The sequence below is a fragment of the Triturus cristatus genome, chromosome 6 (assembly GCF_964204655.1).
Source record: "Triturus cristatus chromosome 6, aTriCri1.1, whole genome shotgun sequence".
Taxonomy (NCBI): Eukaryota; Metazoa; Chordata; class Amphibia; order Caudata; family Salamandridae; genus Triturus; species Triturus cristatus.
The window spans coordinates 1797997124-1798017269 of record NC_140589.1 but is presented as its reverse complement, the minus strand read 5'-3'; positions in this window follow the sequence as shown (position 1 = coordinate 1798017269).

The window sequence follows — 20146 nt, the reverse complement described above, 5'->3', positions numbered from 1 at the left end:
GCAGAGGTCAAACCTCAGTATGAACAAGTACTGACCCTTGGGGGCATATTTACAAGCCCCTATCGTCACGAAAACGTCACTTTTAGTGACGTTCCTGTGGCGATAGAGGGTTCGCCTTATTTACAAGGCAGCGTTAACCCACTTAACGTGGCTTAACGCTGTCTTGTAAATAAGGCCCTCTTTCACGCTAAGCATAGCGTGAAAGGGGAGGGCAATGGGTGTTGCTGTGGGCATTCCACTGCAACACCCATTGATTCTGATGCTGCCCCTATTTACAAGGGAGGCGTAAATAGGAGGCAGTGCCAGAATTAAGACCACGAAAAACCTGGTGTTACCCTGGCACAACGAGGAGAAATGTTTCATTTCTCCTCGTTTTTGCTGTTTCTATGTGTACTGCGTTGTGCAGTACACATGGAAACAGCAAAACGCCAATGATTGTTTATGTACAGGAAGGTCCTCCTTCCTGCACATGATTGTTTATGTACAGGAAGAACCTCCTTCCTGCACATAAAGAATCATTTTAAGAAAATGCCATTTAGCAACTTCTATGTGTGCTGCATAAAGCAGCACACATATAAGTTATAAAACGGCATTTAAAGATTGTTAATGTGCAGGAAGGAGGACCTTTCTGCACATAAACAATCTTCCCCTGCATGCAGTCACCCTTGCCCTATGGTGCAAGGGTGCCTGCGTTGGCGCTAGGCTGCTAAGTGTAGCGCCAGCGCAGGGGGAAATGCAGGGCTGCACCATATTCTTGTAAATATAGTGCAGCCCTGTGTTTCTGAAGTGGCGGAGTGAGGCGTTAAGCCAGGAAGGCTAATGCCTCACTCCACCACTCCCCTTGTAAGTATGCCCCTTGGTGGCTTATTGTCAGGCACAGTAGGACATTGATCTAAACTGAGCACGCATAGCATGTGGTGGGTCTTCCCCCATCCTGAGTCACTGAGCATGACAATGAGGCCTCTGGGAGCCGTGATCCTGTTTTTGAGCATCACAGCTAGCACTAATGTTCGTGGGGTGGAGGGAAAGGGGGTTGTGCAAGCAGTCACATTGTAAGTGATGGGCATTTAAGAGAGTCTACTTTTGCCTCCAGCAGCAGACAGATGAGCCTGGGGTGTCTGCTGCCACCTTGCCATCTTCAAAGCTGCGAGGGGCTCCCGCTTTCCAATCCAAGCAAATAAAAAAATTAGGCTAACAACCAAATTAAGCAAAAATACAACTTTTTGGACAACTCAAACAATTGTTTTTGACAATATTACTGTGAAAATCATTCCTCCTAGGACAAAATGACAAAGGTGAGGGAGAATAGGCATGGCGGGGGTGTAACAAAATGGAATGAGCGAGGGGCGCATTGTGGTAACAAAAGAAAAAGTGAGACGTGCAGAGTGGAGAAAAATGACTAAAATAGGGAAAGAGAAAAAGACACATAGAGAGAGGAAAATAACTCCCCTGATACTAACTAACCAACATTCATTATGCACAAATGTGGACTGCTTTCTCGTTTGGTGCCCGGGCCTTATTTTGATACCTATCCGACCCTGTCCACAAAAGAGCTTTTCGTAATGTACAAAAGTTTCTGACTCATAACAGGGTTCCTGCAATCCTTCCCGACTCACAAATCAATCAAACAATCACTCAATCAGTAGATTTGTAGAGCACTACAAGTCACTGGCAAATCGAAGAAGGGGTGAAAGAGGCGACTCCCTCCTATTTCCAAATCAGAGAGGAATGTATCAATGGTTTGTGACTGCTATTGTGTAGTGTCACAAACCAGTGACAATTGCCGACCCCCGAAACAGAGGCAGTGGTCTTGGACAGCTGCCTGCTCTTCTCTGATATTTTCTCAAATGAGAAACTTTATTTTTGAATATTTATTTATAATCCAAAACAAGCTCATATTACAGAATCAATTGCACTCAACTGTATTCAGAGAAGTAAATATCCCAACAAAAGCACAGCAACAGGCGAAACATGGGCATGCCATCCTAGTGTGGGGGGGTCATCTCTAAAGGTGTCCATGCAGCGATAGGCAGAGAAGAGACAAAAAACAAAGAGAACAAAGATACTGTTGTACCATAAGACATTGCAGTAATGTATGGAGTGTGCGGTACCTTTAAGAACTTCTTATGAGTGAGTGAGCGTCTGCGTTGAGGAGTGAGCTCTCTTGTCAAAAGTAAGTGCATTCGGTTGCTATGTTTCCTTTTAAGTTACTGCTTTATGGCCCGCGCTGCTGTCCCGCATCGGTCGCTCAGTCTTCGTTAGGCGTCGGATGCATGAGGACAGGCTGCGTGTGGCCTCCTTATTTATTACCTTTTAATTTACAAAATAAACGCTGTACTTATCTCTGCTTGGCTCCCGAAGTCTCTATGTAACAGATACAAACGCAATCACAATAGCAACTGTGGGAAACATTGCAAGAGTCCAAGAGAAACTCATGGATCAACTTCGCAGGCATCAATGACCCATGAGATCTTCACCAGTGCTGTGAACTGACTCAGTCATGGTAAAAACAGGAAACAGGCAACTTACAAAACCACTAATCAAAAAACAGACCATATGACAAAAACCCCACAGAAATCCTAGTAATCAGAGGGTGACTCACCCCCTGAATAGATTTAGACTGCATCAAGCAGGAAAACATCAAAATGTTCTTGCTGTGCCACAGGGTGGGGTAGGAAGGTGACGGACCGTGCCATTGAAGAGCAGCCAAAACGAGGCCACAAGCGGTCAGCTTCAATGGGAAGGGAAGGTCTCACCCATTCTGGTGGAAAAGGGTCTCAATCTTTGTGTGGCACAATGGACGGCAGGAGGGAGAGGGATAACGGTGACGTAAGGGCAATGGGGAGGGTTAGTATGGGGTTAAGACAGACCAAGGAAAAACAAGCATTTGCAATGCAATAGGTCTTGCATTTACAAGAGTTTGAGCCATTGTTAATGACAATGCCTATAGCTTAAACTCTCACAAATGCGAGACCTATTACATTGCAAATGCAATTTTTGGAAAAGCACCTCATGCCGCGCTTTTATGTTAGTGGCGGCCGCTCCCCATTCTTAGACCCGGCTCGTCTAAAGAAAGGGACGCGGCCGCCATTAAAGTGAAACCGCGGTATGGGTAGCTACTACAAAAAAAGCATCTATTTTTCAAGTTGACAAACAAATGCTTTTTTTGTAAAAGTGCCCCATGCCGTGGTTTCACTTTAATAGCTGCCGTGCGCCTTTCTTTATACGTGGCTCGTCTAAAGAAAGGGGCATGGCCGACATTAAAGTGAAAGCGCCATATGGGACACTGACTAAGCCACAAAAATCCATGACTGAAATACCTCAAAGTGTCATGCAGGAGCACCCACACCTCTTTTTCGCCTTCACTTTTTTGTAAACAAAGGAGATATTTGAAATATACATGTTTACTGCAAATTGCTGAGAAATGTAGCCCCGGATACTGATGTGAGTTTAGTGCGGCTGCTCCCTGGTTCAGAAACTTGAATTCATTCATCTGCTGCTCTGCTTCGCCCAGGACAAAGCCTGAGGAGATTTGCACATTTAATCACGACCTCCTTCTGCAAATGCACGCACACTGCCCCTCTCCTGTCCCAAAGCCAGGCTGCGCTGCTGTGCAGCTGCACAGATGGCAGAGCCCAGGAGCTGATGGGGTGTGATGAGGGGTTTACAGAGCCATACACCGCTGTCGAACCAGGCTGGGCTTCCTCGCGAATAATACAAACAGAAAAAGAAAAAGAATGATATGTAGCCGCGTTCCATTGTGAAATTTAAAGTGCACCTAGCGCACTGCAAAGAAAAAAAAAGCGCCCGCCATTGCTAAAGCTGGCATCCCACCAGTGCCATTTAGATTAATTAGGCAAAGAGTTCTTCCAAAGGACTAATGCAAGCAATAACGTAAGAACACGTGTAAAAGATCCATCCTGATGGGAGGTTACAAAAGAAGACAGGGAGGTACTAAGGAGGGACTCATAAGCCTATTAACAAATCAAAAGCAAACATTGAGGAAGGACAGTCACAGAAGCCAATTAAATAGATGGGCGGAGAGTGGGCGGTGCTTCATTTCCCTATCAGAATACAGCATGCCTCGCAGAGAAGCACATGCGCTGGCAAGGCTCGACCTAAAAAATTAAAAGGACATGGTGGGGAGAGGATCCGCCAACATTATAAGGGCAGAAGGCAGCGAAGATGTGGCTCGTACCGAGGATGTGGCTCGTACCGAGGATGCTGTTTGTCAGTCAGTTTGCGAATTCCTAATTGCGAATCTTTGCAGTTTGCAATTAGGAAATTGCAAACACCCATGTACAAATGTGTCTTAGACACATTTTGCGTTACCCAGTGGGTTTGCAAATAGACCTACCTCCTTAATATCCATGAGGTAGGTTTCGCTTTGCTACCCATTGGGAATGGCCTGCACTCTCAGGGATGGTGGCCTGCTGGGACCAGCAGACCACCATGTCTGAGATTGCTTTTTAAATTAAGCAAGTTTTTTTTTGCAATGCAGCCCATTTTCCTTAAAGGAATATGGGATGCATTTTAAAAAGGAAAATGAAAAGCTACCTTTTCATTTTTTAAGAATAGACAGTGGTCTTAAAAAATGCTGACACCCACATTTACAAGGGGGAAGAGGTCCATTTTGGACGCTTTCCCTTTTGCAAATAGGTTACTACCAACTTGAAGTTGGTGGTAACTGCGAATGTTTTGCGACCACATTCACGGTCGTAAAACATTTCTACATACTAGTGTGACTCGCAATTTGGAAGGGACGCCCTTAATACGCCCTTTCCTAAAAGCGGCTTGCAATCATTATTTTGCGAGTCAGTAGGTTACCTATTCGCAAAATAGGGTTGGTACATGCCAAAAAGCATTTTACTGGTCGCAAACGGCCTAATAGGACATTTCCTTCAATATATCATCTAGGGCAGCTTCAGTGGGTGGGGGTGCGGCCAACGACTTGGAGTTGTCCACGACCTCCATAAAGAGCAATTGGAAGTAGGACTTACCGGAAGCCATGATGCCAGCCGCCCTGAGCTCAACAATAAAGAGGAGGACAGGTGTGTCTCTGAAGGCATCAGATGCCAGTACCCCACCTAATGAATGCAGAAGAGGTCAGAGGCCCTGGGGCCACTACTGAATAATCAAGAAGCTGCGGGAAGTCGCTCGTAATCCCCACAATTCCAGATAGTGAAGGGGATATCACAGTTGTCATCAGAGATGTCAGGGCAAGGAACGTCAGGAGGAATGAAGACATTTAGCACACAGAAAGACCAGCCCAGGTCAAATGCAACCACAAGGTGGAAGAAAGTGCTGTCCACCCTTGCGGCCCAGCAAACTCCCCCGAAGAGGCCTGTGGAGACTGAGGGGGAGAAATCTTCAGGTCTGGGTACCAGTCAACAGCGATAGCAAAAGGGACAGGCAAGGGCATGTGGTCTGGTAGGGTGATAGGCAAACTGTCTGCTAGGGCTACAGCAGAAAGAACTTAAAGGTAGTAGCCCTTGTAGTGTCCTGCAGGACACGTTCTAGTGATCAAGAGTGGGATGTTTTACACTGTACACCCACCCAGCACAGGTGTCACCGGTCATGTAAACCTGATAATAAAATGAGCCAGGCGCACGTGCCCTGGGCCAGTTACCAGTACCCAAGTCACCGTGGCTGTATGCATTATTTCCTAAGTATGTGGACCTAATACACACTACTTTACAATGGTGATGAGGGGGTCGATCCCCGTGTGAGCTGTCAACCGCTTGGTGCTATATAGTGTGGGGGAAGACTAGCTCATGTCTAGAGCACCCCCTGCATGTGCTGCCAGCTGTGAAGAGCAGAGAAAGAGGTAAAAGAGTTGCAGCAACCACTGCGCTCGAGGCGTCTTGGCACTGCCAACCCTCACTGACTGAGAAGAGGAATCTCCCTGCGATATCCAAGCCCAGGCAGTCACTGCCACAACAGGGGAGGGCCCCCGTGGCCTAGACAGTGCACCTTTGCAGTGCCTCCCCGGCCTACTGTAAGCCGTGGTGCTGAAAACAGGTATGGTGTCCTGGTGAATGGCAATCTGCCGCCCAAGCACAGAGTAAATACTGCTGCGCTGTGGGTAGCGCCCTGATGAGGGACCGATAATGCCCCCATGGCATGGGGAGGACCCAGGCGGCTGCCTGAAATTGTCCCTGGAGACCCTGCCTGCCCTGAGAGCCAGCACGCCAAACGGCCGGAGTTAGAGAGACATGGCGAACAGTGGTCCGTGTGGGATGCTGAGTGCAGGAGGAGCACTCCACTAGCCATGGGACTCAGCTTGCGCCAGCCCAGAGTGTACCGAGGCCGTACCTGCAGCGATGCGAGACAGTGCATTGAGATAGGCCCGCACTCTCAGCCATGCGCCATCCATTATTGCCCCAAGGAAGGAAGAAGCGAGCCGGCGGCCCTGTCAACTCTGAGCAAGGTCAAGAAACTGGCCTGATCAACATAGGTGGTGAGTTAAACATGGTCGGCAAGAGAGAGAAACGACCCGTAGTATGAGGCAGACAGCATGGCCTCCAGTGTTAAATTGGCAGCACCTCTTCCTTGAAAATATTGTGTGAGGCGGCCCAGACCATGAAGAGCATCAAGCGAGGACTGAAGCCATGCCAGCATTACAAATGGCCCCGCACCTGCATCTCCACTTCATCGTGATTCCCAGCTTCAGCCAAGACTGCGGTAGTCGGGAGAGTATAGCACGGCTGTGCCAGCTAATGGCCACCTGCAGTAATTGTGTCTGTGAAAAGGGAACACTTCACAAGGAAAAGGCTGGCAGCCTCAAAAGAGCTGTTGTAGCTTGCGTTGAATGGTGACTGAAATTCCCCCTACTACCAATATTCCTCATGACAGGCAAATCAAGCACAGCATCTGTTAAAGAAACTGCCCCTACAAAAAGCCAGCCCCGGATGAAAAGCGTGCACAGCATGAGAACATCTGCTGCGCTGGACAAAGTAAAGGAAAGCACAGCCCGCAATTCCCTTGTTTGAACTGCCCTGTTTTAGGACAAAGGGGAGAGACTGTTAAACCCCTTAGAGAGCCCTACGCAGCCCAAACCTGTCCCAGACAAAGTAGTGACACTAAACGCAGCAGAAAATCTAAGCAGCGAAATCTAAGGAAAGGCAGCATCCAAGGAGAAGAGAAGGAGAGCAGTCCAAGCCACATTCTGCCAGAGAAGGCTCAAGGAACATTAGCCAAAGAGAAGAGACTGCCAGCAGAGAAGGTAATAGCACGCACGCGCGCTATGCTGCTGGAATTATAATCTACAGCGCTGCTTATATTTTAAAAATACCGTTTTTGTATTTCGTTTGCTTTAAATTGTATTTTCCCCTGCTTTTAAGTCAATCTTTGTGTGCCCACATACTTGCACCTTAAATTGGGCCCCCCACCGCGCTTTTCGCGGATCTGTTTCATCTTTCCTTTTGCCTTCGTGTTTGGCGCCTGGTCGCCATCTTGGGGGTGGCGAGTAGCGAGTGTGCCACTTGTTTGAGCGCTCTAGCGCTCACTAGGACCACAGGTGAGCCCTACTTAATGCTCGCTTTCTGCACGCAGCGGTGACGCGCAGCGGTAGCGCCGGACTCGCGCCGGACTCGCGCCGGAGTCAAGCCAGAGTCCTGCCTGTCTGCGCCCGTCAGCGTCCCGGAGGCGATCGGAGCGGCGGGTAGGGTTCTAAACACCAGGGATGTGTCCCCCTGGGACACCAGTGCTGCATTATTCCCCTTGGGAACTTCGCTCTTTTGACACCCTGGTCACAGGCTGTCGCACTGTCTTTCCCGGACGCCATCGCGGGAAACTCTGCTGCCCTGGCTGTGGCTGGCGCCCTAACCGCTCTCAGTTATCACGTCCCAACAATAACACCCTCAGTGTGGGTTATCGCTGCATGCTATTAAACACCAGGTCGGCGTGTAAACATGCGCAAGACATATTTGAGCTTCTAGATACAGTGAAGCCACTATGTCTTATGCTTACTGAGACGTGGTGGGGTGAATTTTCCAACCCAGATGTCGCTACGGCAATCCCGCCTGATTATAACATCTTCAGGAAGGATAGAGCTAAGGGAAGGGGTGGTGGAGTGGCATTGGTGGTCAAGAAAGGCACGCCCTGTGCGATCCTGCCAGTGAAGGACATCCGAGGCTCGGAGACCCTCGCTTTTTCTATCACTTTGTCTCCACATCAATCTGTTAAGGGATTACTCGTGTATAGACCACCTGGTTCACCCGGTACGTTCTTTGAAGATCTGGACTCCGTGTTGTTGGGGCTGGCCCTGAAAGCGGAACATTGCATCGTGGCAGGGGATTTTAACTTTCGGATGGATGATCCGTCTGACCCTGCTGCCATCAAACTTTCTGAGGCTATGGCCCCGCTGGGACTGATTCCTCATTTGCAGGAGCCTACGCACGAGAAGGGGCACACTCTTGACCAGGTATTCTCGTCTTCCCCTCTCGAGGTGATTGAGATTATACCAGTACTATGGTCAGACCACTTGCTTGCCAAATTTACGATCAAAGGCACAGTTAAACCGGTGGCTGCCTTGGCACAGCAACAGGGTCGTGTCCATAGGGCATATCATCGTGTGACCCCAGAGATGCTGGCCCAGGCTGCTGTGGATCACCCATGTTCCCTCTCTGGCGATCTGGATAGGGACTTGGAGACCCTGCAAGCTTAGCTCCTAGACAGGCTGAATGATCTTGCCCCGGAACTGACACCCCGCCTGACACCGAAACGGGTCTCTGCGCCTTGGTTTACCGCAGCACTGTCGGCTACGCGGCAGCAGTGTAAGGTGGCCGAGAGAGCTTGGCGGGCACAATATGATACTGTAGCCAAGCTGACCTATAAAACGGTGGTCAAGGCCTATCAACGGGACATTCGCCTGGAAAAAAAAGCATATCTAGCTAGGAGAATAGAAGCTGCTTCTAACTCCTGCAAGGAGATTTTCTCCATTGTGAGAGAATTTATTTCCCCATGGTCTAACACCTCGGACGAAAAACCGTCTGGTACCTGGGCTTCGGACCTTGCTGATTTCTTTACGAGCAAGATCCAACGCATACAGGATTCTTTTCCATCGCCTGGGCCCACGGGCCAGACTAATCCTGAGGCCATTTTATCCCCGAGGGCTTGGCCTGGTGTGACGCTGAGTGTGTTTCCTTCGCTCTCTGCCCCTGACTCTTTAGCGCTAATGGGCAATCTCAAATCGGGCTCGCCCCTCGACCCATGCCCTGCTAAATTTTTAGCGAAAGTTGCGGAGGTGATCAATCCACTGGCAAACCCGCTGTTGAATCTTTCGCTGAGTCAGGGAGTGGTCCCGCACGCCTGGAAGCAGGCGATGGTGATTCCATTGCTCAAAAAGCCAGGCCTAGACCCGAAGGCCCCGGTCAATTATAGGCCCATCTCTCTGCTGCCGGCTCTCACGAAGATTGTGGAAAAGCACGTTCAGGTTGTGCTTTCCAATTTTCTTGAGACCAACGAGATCTTGCACGCCACCCAGTCGGGTTTTCGTCCCCATCTCAGCACAGAGACTGCGCTCCTTGAGGTCTCAGAAACCATTAAAGGGGTTCTGAACTCTGGGGGCAAAGCCATGCTGGTGATGTTGGACTTGTCGGCGGCGTTCGACACCGTCCCCCATGATGGCCTTCTCGCAAGACTCTTTGAGATAGGTCTGCGGGGGACGGTGCTCGGCTGGTTTTCCTCCTTTCTAGCCGGCCGCCGGCAAACGGTCTGGGCCTCGCCAGATTCCGCCGTGATGCCGCCTCTTGGTGTCGGGATCCCACAGGGCTCTATCTTGAGCCCGACCCTATTCAACATCTTCATGACCCCGTTGGCGGCATTGGCGGAGTCGTATGGGGCCCAGATCGTATCCTACGCCGACGACACCCAGCTCCTCTTCTCGTGTAAGAGAGGAGGAGACTTTGACGGGGAGAGTATCCGGGATTGCCTTGGGGCTGTTTTCCAATGGTTCCAACTGAACAGCCTCAAGTGCAATTCCGATAAGTCTGAGGTACTCTTCTTTGGGTGCGACACAGAGCCAGACTGGCAGGCCTGGTGGCCGATTAATATGTTTCCTCCGTCTTGCTCCTCCCAAGTCGCCAAGAATCTGGGGGTCAAGATGGATAAGGGGCTAACATTGAAATCCCAGATCCTCGGGGTGTCGGGCACCTGCTTCGGCATCCTTAGGATGCTGCGGAGGTTCCTTCCCCTGCTGTCTGAGGAGCATAGGAAACTGACAGTGCAGGCTCTGATCGGGTCCAGGTTGGATTATTCTAACATTCTTTACCTGGGCCTCCCAGAGTATTTGCTGCAGCGGCTCCAAGTGGTGCAGAACACTGCTGCGAGAGCAATCTTTGGATTAAATAGACGGGCCAGTGCATCGGGCCTGTTGAAAACCTTGCATTGGCTCCCTATCCGGAAACGGATCGCCTTCAAGGCTCTGACTCTGGCCTACAAAGCTCTCCACGCGGTGGGAGCAAAGTATCTTCAAAAGAGACTGGTCTTCTATCAGCCGACCCGGTCTTTGAGGTCGGAATCCCTGTTTTTGGCGGTTGTTCCGCGTGTGAAGAGAGCTCGCCTGGGAGGCCGCTCTTTTGGACTACTGGCGCCACAGTTGTGGAACTCTCTGCCGTTCACTCTGCGGGGAGCTACCAGCCTACTAGCTTTTAGAAACGGCCTTAAAACCTGGCTGTTTACCCGTTAGCCTGTTTTTCCTGCATGTATTTGTCTGGCATTCTGTCCTTTTTTTTAACGGTGTTATGTTATTGTGTTGCAGCCCTCCTTTTCCAAAAAAGCGCCGGGACACTCTTTTTGAGTAGCCGTGCGCTATACAAAAGAATAAATAACATAACATAACATAACAGAGAGAGAGAGACTGTGTACCCCCAGCATAGATCCAAGAAGCACAAAGCTACCCCAGCCAAGAGAAGCTTCAAGTGGCCAAGCAAGGTTTAGCGAAGGTAATGGGACCGAAAGGCACCAAGCAAGCCCCACAAAAGGTGCAAGAAGAATGTGCATAGCACATGCCCCTCCATTGGCTGTCTGAGGCCACTGCAAGCAAGAAGGGTGCACCGTATGTCCTCCATGGTGAAAGGACACCACCGCTAGCGAGAAAACGTACACGCAAAGCGCCAGAAGAGGGCGCCCATGAAGAGGACTGAGCTCACAAAGTCAGAGATGCAAAAAAGGCTTCCCCAGAGAGCCTAACAGCACAGGCAGGAGCCCAGGGGAGACAGAGGCAATGCTGCAACAGAAAGAGGATGCACCAGCAGGCAGTCCGCTGCACAGAATGGCCACCGTTGGCTCAGCATTAAGCATGTCACATGAAGTGACCTACCCTGCCAACCCGCCTGAACGGAGACGTAAGCAAGCGCTACGCCCTCGATGGAAGAGGATGGAAGAAGGTGACTCTCTATCCAGGTAATGGAGCACCGAGAAGATCCCCGACAGGACAGACCTGCGACTGGTCCGCAACAAAGAGAAGACACAGACCTAAGATCCGGATGCAACCAGTAAGATGTCCTTGTGAAATCAACATGGAACATGTGGTATGACGCCACATCAGAGTGAGGAACCTGGTCGGAAGTAGAGAAGAGTATGGCAGGGTGCCACATTGCGTAGGAGGTGAAGAGAGTGGCACGATGCCACAGGGTGAACAACCACCACAAGTGTGTAAAGTAAAAGGAAGAAGAGTGCTAGGACTGAGGAATCATGCCAGCACTGGGGAAGGCACCCCTCAACACAAGCCATCCATTGAGGTGCAGAGATGTCACTGGAGACAGCTTCGCTGGAGGACCAACTGTAAGCCACCAGCCGGCATGATCTGCGTCCGTTCTCCACATTTTACAGTGCGACCGTCCAGTCACCTGATAACGGCTGCTTGACATGGATGGCATCCAGACTAGCAACTGCACATGCCGGAGAAAGAAACTACAAGGGCCATGAAGACCCTCCAGCCCCCCTCACTCCAAGCAAGAAGTGGCCACCTGTAGCCCAGGTGTATGAAGGTAATCATTATCATTACCATGTGCATCATCAGAACAACTGAAGGAGAATCGCACCATATTTCAGTATTAATCCTTTATGGTTTCCGTGGTAGCGTGCTACTCACCGAAAAAGCACTTCAACACCTCATAAGGGGTAGCAAGCGCTATATAAATGTCAACCTTTTAACTCTTCTACCCCTTAGCTATCCTTCTCAATCCAAATAACTGACTAACATATCTCCCACTCAAACTACTTCTATATTTCACTACACTAATTCACCACTGTTAGACGTGGCACCTTGGCGTGGGTCTCCCTTCCATTTTTTGCTGTTGCCTCGTGTGTTTTTTGCTGGTGTTAGATGCTTTGGGCACTGTGCCACTGCTATCCAGTGCCACAGTGCAAGTGCTCCCTATGGTAAAATGATGTATGGATTTGTGATTCCATGATTGGCTGGTTTGGTATACCTGTCAGACCCTGGTACAGTGCACCAGGAGTGCCCAAGGCTGGTAATCCAAATGCTTCTAGTGGGCTTGCCACAAAAGCAATTATGGGTATGGCTCTAATCAGTAAGGCTGAGTCCCTTAGCAGAAAAAACAACAACAAATGCCAATACTGATGAAAAATTCCTATAAGATTTAAACACGGCAGAAAAACTCCAAGTCATTATACACCGTCACCATTCAATAGTATTTGTCCATCGAACCTTATTTTAGTTCATTTTTTTCTTTTATAGACAACAACACTTTTTGTACAAAACACCACAAAAGACTGTATAAAAAAAAGAATTTAGAAAAAAAGTAGTGAACCAATCATACAATGACCAGCCACAATTTGGCTTGTCTTCCATTCACATTCATATCTCATCTACCATGCAACATTCCCCATTCACCAACACCTTGCATAATCCACACAGTCACATTCCACACCCTTGTTAAAGCAAAAGATAGTTTTTCTTCAAATTTATACAACAAAGGTCAAAGACCAAACATAGCAAAAAAGTTCAGAATCCAACTTGGTTGTGCATACCATGAAAACAAATCTAATTAATCAGACAGAATTAAAAAATGCACAATTTTACTAGCACCTTTTTTGAAAAAACTATATCTATATACAATTGTTTGGCAAGTAACAGGTGGTTTACGCGTTTCGAACCCTCATGTCTCTGGGGTTCTCATCAGGACCAAAACAACAATTTACAACGTGGCAACTGAATGGCATTCAAAGTTTCAATCGAATGAAGAATTAGATAAGATCTTCTAATCTCGTGGTGTGCGAAGTCAAGCTTCTTATATCCTTTAAGCTTATATATCAGGAGGGACCCGACTCTTTGAGGGACTGCGTGTCGCAAGGAGCTGGAAGCGCGTCTCACGAGCAAGAAGTGTGTCGCCGAACTGCCGCTGTCGCTTCACAATGAGAAAGCACCTTGCATCGCAAGAGAAGAGGATCGACGTCCCAGCAGACGCTGCCGCATCACCGGGAAGCGTGTCACAGGGCCTGTCGCGGCCCAGGAGAACCGCTGAGTCACCGCAGGGTCCCTGAAGCACCTCGCATCACCGGAGAAGAGGATCGATGTCGCATCAGACTCCGCCACATCACCGGGAAGCATGTTGCAGGGCCTGTCGCAGCTCGCATCGTTGTTCAAGCAACCCGCATCGCATCGCCGGAGAAGAGGATCGACGTCGTATCAGATGCCGCCACATCACCGGGAAGCATGTCGCAGGGCCTGTTGCGGCTCTTATCGTTGTCACAGCCGCTCGCAGCATCAGAGAAGAGGATCGACGTCGCAGCAGACGCCGCATCACCGAGAAGCGTGTCGCAGGGCCTGTCGCGGTCCGCATCATGTCGCATCAAAGCAAAGACGCCATCTTTGTTTCATTGCACCGGATCTTCATCTCATTGCGGCGTTGCGTGTCTCATCGTCACGGAAGCGCAGTAAGGAACCAATGCATCAACTCCCCTCGCAGAGAAGAACCGACGCATCCCCTACGCAGCAGTAGGGACCCGACGCATCACCATTCTTGCGTATAAGGAACCGACGCATCACCTCCCCTGCAACACTTTTGTTGTATTGCGTTACGCAGCTTAAGATACATTGAACTCAAAGTGTCGCATTTTAACATCTGAAGAGAACTAAGCTAATTCTACCATTTTAAGTACAGTATTGAGGATTTTTGTCGTTTGTGGTCTTGTGATAAGTCTATATGAAGAATACTTATTTTTGATATTAAACTTGTGTGGTGTCCATCTGTAGTGTTGTCACTTGGTTACTGTATGTGTTCACAAATGCTTTACACACTGCCTCTGAGATAAGCCGGTCTGCTCGTGCCAAGCTACCAATGGGGTGAGCAGGGGTTATTTTAGGAGTGTACCCCCTCACCCTGACAAGACGCTAGGGCCCCTACTTGGACAAAGGAACCTACCTCTGCCAACTAGAGACCCCCAAATCTAACAACCAGTAACACTGTATGGGTTCCAGAGTAGCGTGCTACTCTCTGAAAAAGCACTTCAACGCCCCATCAGGGGTAGCAATTGCTATATAAATGCAAACCTTTTCCCTTCTCTATCCCTCCACTATCCTTCTCAACCCAAATAACTGACTAACATATCCACCACTCAAATTACTTTCATATTTTCACTATACTAATTCACCACTAATCCTTTATTGGTTCTGAATTAGCTGGCCATATAAATAGAAACCTTTTTCACTCTTCTATCCCTCCACTATCCTTCTCAATCCAAATAATTGACTAACATATCTGTCACTCAAATCACTTTCATATTTCACTATACTAATTCACCATCAATCCTTTATGGGTTCTGGAGTAGCGTGCTACTCTCTGAAAAAGCACTTTGCTGCCTCATTAGGGCTAGTTAAAGCTAACTAGATGCAACAACCATACAATACAATCAGAGTGAATATCAGGGGCGGCTCCTCCGGTATGGTGGTGGAGCGTCGCTATACTGCTTTTAGGCAGTGCAAAGTAAAGGAAACAAAAAAATTATAATAGCTTTGAGTTATTATCATTTATTGTTTCTGTGTTGCTTTGTGGGTGGGCAGATAGGCTGGGTTGCTCTGCTTTCGTACATGGGCAGGGGAGGAGTGGTTTGCCCACTCCTATGTGCACATGACTGTTTGGCCGGCCCTCTTGCGCACTTTCCCTGTTCTCCATGGAGGCTGTAATGCAGTGTTGCGATTGGTCAGGGAAGCCTGGGTGCTACCCAATCACAACACTTCATTGCAGTGTTGTGATTGGTCAAGGGAGCCTGGCTGTGCTTCCTGTTCCTCGAGTCCGACGAGGAGAACAGAAGCAGAGACGCGGGTCCCGGGACCCGGGGGCAAGGTAAATGCATATTTATATAATTTTTTTACATTATGCACCTCTCTGTGCAAAGCCCCCCACAAAGCCCCCCATGCCCGCCCTCCACCCGCGAGCCATGCCAGCCGTCAGTGGAGGATACAAACACCTGAAACATCCAGAGACCAACAAGGTGTTCCTGACACTGTTGGAGAATGGCCACCCAGAAATACTCTGTGTGCCTCCGTGAACCTGAAGCCTGTAAAAAGGAGCATACTGGACCATTGGATCATTCACCCTTGGGGTTGCATGAGAATAGCCATGGCCCTTTTAGTAGTTCCGCAGCGACCCCTTGATGTGGCGTACAATAGGTTCTGCACAAACCATGACAGAACGTGGCAATCAAGGGGCAAGGGCCTCAAGGGAAGTCCAGTGAGAGGGGAATCCTGAAAAGAGAGATGTGTCTGCAGCAGCTCCACGACAGGCACCGTGAAGCATGGAGGATGCAGACAGAGACTGGTCATCCAAAGACTGTCTGATGGCATGTGAACCTGGGTCCTGATGCCTGAGTACACAGACCCTGAGACTCCACCCTTTGCAGCTGCTAGAGTGACTTAGTTGTGGTCCTGTTGGCAGTTCCTCGGCGACGCCTTCACGCAGCCTTCAAATAGCCTGCACAGTCCATGCAGTCCTGTGACAACCCGGCGGAAAGAGCCTCAAGGAGACTTCTGTGATAGGGGAGCCCTGGCACGAGAGGGAAGCCTGAAGCTGCTTCACCAGTGAACACTTGTAGACATCATAGCCTTCAAGGATGACCATCATTTCATCAACATTGTTCTCAGTCTTTGCAGGTTGGCCGTCCATTGGAGCCTGAGCACCTCGAAGAAGATCTCTGAAGTAGACTCCCCCACCACTCCGGATGCACCTCTATCACTGCAACACAGCGAGACCAGGCCGGTCTGAACTACTACATAGCAGAGAGGGACTAAAACCTTATTACCAGGCAGTCCACAGGCCCTGCACTGCCCGGCAGATGGCCTGAGGAGACTCAGTGGTGCTGTTTTTTTGTTATTTGTTCTTCCCCATAGGTTGGACTTTTGTTTGTTTCATTTCCAATAAAGTTGGGGAGGAATGTAGCGTCCTGCAGGACATGTTCTAGTGCTCAAGACACTCTACACCCACCCAGCACAGGTGGCACTGGTCAGGTGAACCTGATAATAACAAAAGGGGCTGGGAGCACATGCCATAGGCCAGTTACCAGTTCCCAATTCACCGTGTGTGTATGCATTATTTCCTAAGTATGTGGGCCCAGACCTTAGACACCAGGAAGGAAAAAGTCACTCCCAACAATCATCACTCCCCAGGGCCAGTCCGCACTGCAGGCTGCCGTTGGATGGCAAAGGAAGAGAAGGGGCAGGTTCCAGGTCTGTGACATGGCCAGCTGCTTCTCCTGTCCATACAGCTGTGGCACAAGATTGCTGTGGGTAGGCGAAACGCAGCAGGCAAAGGCACGGTGCAGTGCAATTGAGTTTCTGTCCAGACAGGCTTCATATCCCCAGTTACGGTCCTCAGGTGCTGCCGCATGTCAGGGCAGCCCGGGGTATGTGGGGGAGGGGTAGTGCACACACGGAGCACAACCTGAGCCGAAGATGGGGCAGCAAATATCCAAAATGGGCAGGGTGGGCCCATGGTCCAAAAAAGGATAATAAGTTGTGGGAACACCAGCCGTACGCGAACTCCAGAGGCAGCGAACATGCTCCATGACTTTGCTGCACCCCTGCAGCACCCGTATCATAAAGGGAGATGGCTGACTTAAAAAATAAAATGCTTCCCATTTGGGGATACAATTGACGGGATGAGGTTTGCTGTTCCTTGCAGGTCACCATCCCTATGTTTATACTCAGCCACAGGGGCATGCAAATAGCAACCTGATAATTAATATTTACTAGGAAGGTCGTCCTGTGATCACCTGCGAATGGAGATTTTTGCAGTGCAACCTATTACACAGCCTCAACCGATAAACCTTTTATAACAGGCCAATGAAAATTTTCATCATAAAGGTTTCCATGCAAGTATGAGTATATTTGCATAAAATTACCATCTACTTCTGTGGTGAGACTTTTGTGTTTTTTACCTCTGAATGTAGATTTTTTTTACTTTCACCCTTAGGTACGGACGAGGTCTCACACCTTCGAGAGGTTCCGCGAAACATTTGTTATGCATTTGCATAGGATTATTCTAGTGGCAGAGTTCTTAGGTCGAACCTGCGTGCGCTAGCGCATACGCTCTCACTTGCAAAATTTATTGGTAACATTTAAGGGCTTGGAGCCCACCTATTGATTACCATTCAGAAGCTTGAGTGCCACTCTTCTTTGTTGACTCCTAATTGGCTAGTGCAGGCCAGGTGTCAGTTCCTGTTTGATGCCTGGCACATGGACCAATGACAGATTGGTTCCCCTTAATTAGTGTCCGTCCACCCCATGCACTGTTATTGAGATACTTTGTTTTACGTCCAGCCTGCAACAGAGAATGTGCTCTCGCTTGTTTCACCCATGTTGCATCTTTCCTTCCACACCCATCCAACACTTTATTTTTTGCAGTTGTATATTGCGCTAACTTGACCCGAAGGTATTGGAGCACCTGACATGAGTTTAGTTACACTAGTCAGTTACATTAAACAAGGCCTTCATTATTCTTATTTTTTTAGGCATGGGGAGATGAAGGGCCTGATTTAGATCTTGGCTGATGGGTTATCCCGTCAAAACAGTGAGGAATATCCCGTCCACTGAACTATAAATCCCATTATATCCTTTGGGATTTATGTTTCGCTGGATAGGATATCTGTCACCATTGTGACGGAGTAACCCGTCCACCAAGATCTAAATCAGGCTCTCAGTGATTACCCCAGAATCACATGATGCTGAGCTAACACCGAGACTCAAACGTGGCTCCCCAGTTCCAAAGTCGTCAGCTCTGGCCATTAAGCCATATCCTCTCCCCTTCTCGGTGTTGCTGCCTTTCGAATCCCTTACCACCCACTACGTCTCCATGTTCCAGACCCCCGTTTTCCCACCCCCTCCATGCTTGCTTGTCGGAGCAGTATAGTACTTTTTTTGCTTCGCTCCGTTTGATAGATCTAATGGAGTAATGGCCCATCTTTCCAATCGGGGTGACTGCTGCAAGGCAAGGTCTTGCTACATGCTTTGAATTGCAGTCTGTCTTCTCTACACATGAAACAAGCATTGGCTAGCAAATAGGTCTTGTCTATGCATGAGCAATTGGCTTTGCCAATGAGATTTAGCCATGTAGTACACCAGCGAGGCTCCTGTTCAGCATTGCTAAAATTTAATAGCTGAGAGGAGAGTGCTGTGGAGTGTCATAGAGTGGAATGTTATAGAGTGTCATGTATTGGAGTGGCATAGAGAGCAGTTGCAAGGCGTGGTGTACAGTGGAGGGGCATAGAGTAGAGTAGACTGGTGTAGAGTTGATGGGCATAGAGTGTTGCAGAGTAAAGTGGCAAAGAGTTTTGTTGCATGTCAGGAAAGGACAATATGCTACCAGAGGTACTGCATTGGAATATTATGTAATGATGAAAGGTGCATTTTTGTTTTTGTATGTGTTAATAAAATCTTTAAAAAAAAAAAAAAAGTGGCAAAGAGTAAAGTGATATAGAGTGCAGCGGCATAGAATTCAGTTGCCGCCGAGCTCTTTGCCAGGGCCGGTTTTCGGACGATTTTATTACAGGGCCTGCTGCAAAAACGGCCCTGTAACAAAAACGGCCCTCAGGGGCCCAAAACCGGCCCCCACCTGTGCCGCGCACCGGGGGATTGCCCAGTGCCCGCTAGGGCCAGTCCGGCCCTGGTCCCCAAGATGTCTTTCGACCTAAAAATAGCAGCATTGGAAAGGCCTCTGGCAAGGACAGAGCTGAACAAGACATTTCACACCAGAATAAAGTGCACCTGGAAAGGACTATGAGAATTCCATGGCGTGGGCACTTAATCACAAACTCCGTCCACAGTCAACTTCACGCAGTACTTTCTTAATAAACGTGAGGTAAATTGTCCTTTCGTCCGTCTGAACTGGATAATGTCTCTCAACATGAGGCCTGGAAAAAATTTCTGTTTATTGCTTTATTTAATTGCGTGGCAGCCGGACAGTAAGGCACGCACACAATGCTTGTATGCGTGGGTTTGTTATTAGTGTACAAATACCACAGGATGTCCTTTTGAACATAAACAACATGCTGACGTGGACGCGCCATATCCTTGTTTCCTCTGGTTACGTAACAGCTGATGAGGCCTATTTGTCGTGCCAGAGCCCCTCTTCCCCGTGATGAATGACTCTACTGTTGGCTAAAAAAGCGCTGTTCTAACAAAGAACGAGTACCTCTTCCCTGCAGTCATATATTATGCAAAATTATTAGGATAAAGATTTACAAGAAAGTGACGCATCTGTGAAGATGCGTAACTTTCCCTGCGCCACCATTAGAAACCCTTGCGCCACTATGGATGCACTGTATTTACAATAGGGCGCACCATGGTGCAAGGATTGAACGATGCGTCAGAAATTCTGCAGAATCTGTTGACGCAAAAGTCACGCATTGCTGGAGTCGTGTTGCAAACACGACGCAACTCCAGCAATGCAGGGGGAGGCCTATCCTCATTGTGCTTCGTCACTCCTTGCACCTGCTTCAAGCAGGCGTAAGAATTTGACGCAGTGGCGTCCTAGAAGTGGCACAGTGAAATCTTGTAGATTTCACTGCGTCACTTATTCAAGGCTTTTTTGCGCTGGAACGCCCGTCCTGCATACATTATACCTGATGCAGGCATAATATGACGCAGGGCTTTATAACGTGCCGCATCTCCCTAAATGCGTCG